We start from the raw sequence: 1967 nt of genomic DNA, 5'->3' as shown, positions 1-1967 counted from the left end.
TAACATTGGACGAGCACATGGAGGACACACATGAAGCCAAACTTTGTTTCTCACCATTTGTTTGGTTACACAAATATCACCCACATTTCTACAGCAAGTAAGTAATGACATTTCCTCTAGGATAACTTGTATCTTCATCTGTCATCATCATCATCCTATTCATTAGTGTTTGCTCTGTGCCAAGCACTAGGATAGATACTAGATAGATCGAACCCATTCCCTGTCCCAAACAATCAGATTTATTGAGCCCTTTCTATGTGCAGAGCACTGTACTAAGTGCTTGGAGAGTACATCACAACAGAGTTGGTAGACACATTCAATAGTATTTCAATAGTATTTATTGAGTGCTTACTATGTGCAGAGCACTGTACTAAGCGCTTGGGATGAACAAGTTGGCAACAGATAGAGACAGTCCCTGCCGTTTGACGCATAGGGCTCACAGATTAAGGGGAAGGAAAGCAGATATTTTAATCTCCATTTTCCAGATGAGGAAACTGAGGCCCAGAGCAGTTATTTCAGCACCTTGCCCAATGTCACCCAGCAGGCACGTGGCAAAGTGGGGATTAGAACTCAGGTCACATGATTCCAAGTCCTGTGCACTTTCTATTATGTCATTGTGCTTTCTAATTCACAGTGGGATACCACCCTCCAGGAGGTGGGACCAATGTTTGAAGTGCTTAAAGGCAGAGAAGGAGGTAGAGAAGGTCCAAAAGAGACACAGAATTACCTGAGAATTTAGACACATGGACACCACAGAAAAGAGGGCAGGGGGAGGGGAGCATTCTACCTCCCCCCATTCCACTGCTTCTCCTCCCTTCTCCTCTGTGGGTTCTATCTTGGTTTGGTCATTTTCAATGACCATTCATTGGCCCAAGGACCTTTGGCTCCAGGCTTCAGCTGAATGACAAGCCAGGCTGTGAAGCGGGCCAGGAGGGACTAGGGGCTAGCTGACGACAAGAGGCCCATGCTGGCTCTGGGCCTGCTGCTATCTGTGGAGGGTGAAGGAAAGGGGGGCACTCCAAGGCCTTAATAATTAATAATTAACATAGTACTTGTTAAGCATTTACTATGGGCCAAGCATGATACCCCCCTCTCAGGGTCGCTACTGGAGAGTTTCCAGTACTCTACCAGTCTTGACTATGGGAGGGAAAGACAAGCAGAGGAATATCCATTTATTCCCAGCTTGGACAGTGGCTAGCGAGTGGAAGGCAATCTGCTACAAGTCAAAACTCACCTGTGCTGTGCAGCAGCAGCATGGGAGAGAGTCAAGGTTGGAGACTCAAATGTACTGCAAGGAAGGAGGCAGTGGTAAAGCACTTCCATATTTTTACCAAGAAAACCCTATGGATATACTACCAGAATCATTGCAGATGGAGGTGAGGCATTTTGGGAGGCATTTTGGCATCTCTATGAGTCGGAGACGACTCGACAGCATAAGACGAGACGAAACGCATGGTATTAAGCACCGGGTTAGATACAAGATAATCAATCAATCATATTTATCGAGCACTTTCTATGTGCAGAGCATTGTACTAAGCACTTGGGAGAGTATAATACAACAGAATTAGCAGACATGTTCCCTGCCCATAATAGGTTTAAGATAATCAGTTTGGACACAGTCCCTGCCCCACATGAGGCTCCAAGCCTAACTAGGAGGGAGTAGATTTAATCCCCAATTTACAGATAAGGAAACTGAGGCCCAGAGAAGTGGCTTGCCCAAGGTCATATAGCAAACAAGTGTCAGAGCCAGGATTAAAACCCAAGTCCTCTGATTTTAATTTTATTTTATGGTATTTTTTAAGTGCTTACTATGTACCGGGCACTGTTCTAAGTGTTGGGATACTTCATGACCCACATGGGTCTTCATCCCCATTTTACAGATAAGGTAACTGAGGTGCAGAGAAATTGACTCTCCCAAAGTCTCACATCATCATCATAATAATAATGTTGGTAACTCTTAAGTGCTT

The 1967-nt window shown here is 44.8% G+C and overlaps 1 non-coding gene across 1 annotated transcript; it reads left to right on the top strand.

Annotated features, from left to right (window-relative positions):
- Positions 1–1087: 1087 nt before the first annotated feature.
- On the top strand, positions 1088–1224 carry LOC114811849. Its single transcript, XR_003759545.1, has one exon. It is a non-coding gene; the product is annotated as a small nucleolar RNA SNORA7 (small nucleolar RNA).
- Positions 1225–1967: the final 743 nt, after the last annotated feature.

The sequence above is a fragment of the Ornithorhynchus anatinus genome, chromosome 4 (assembly GCF_004115215.2).
Source record: "Ornithorhynchus anatinus isolate Pmale09 chromosome 4, mOrnAna1.pri.v4, whole genome shotgun sequence".
NCBI lineage: Eukaryota > Metazoa > Chordata > Mammalia > Monotremata > Ornithorhynchidae > Ornithorhynchus > Ornithorhynchus anatinus.
This window is presented reverse-complemented; position numbering and strand designations above follow the sequence as displayed.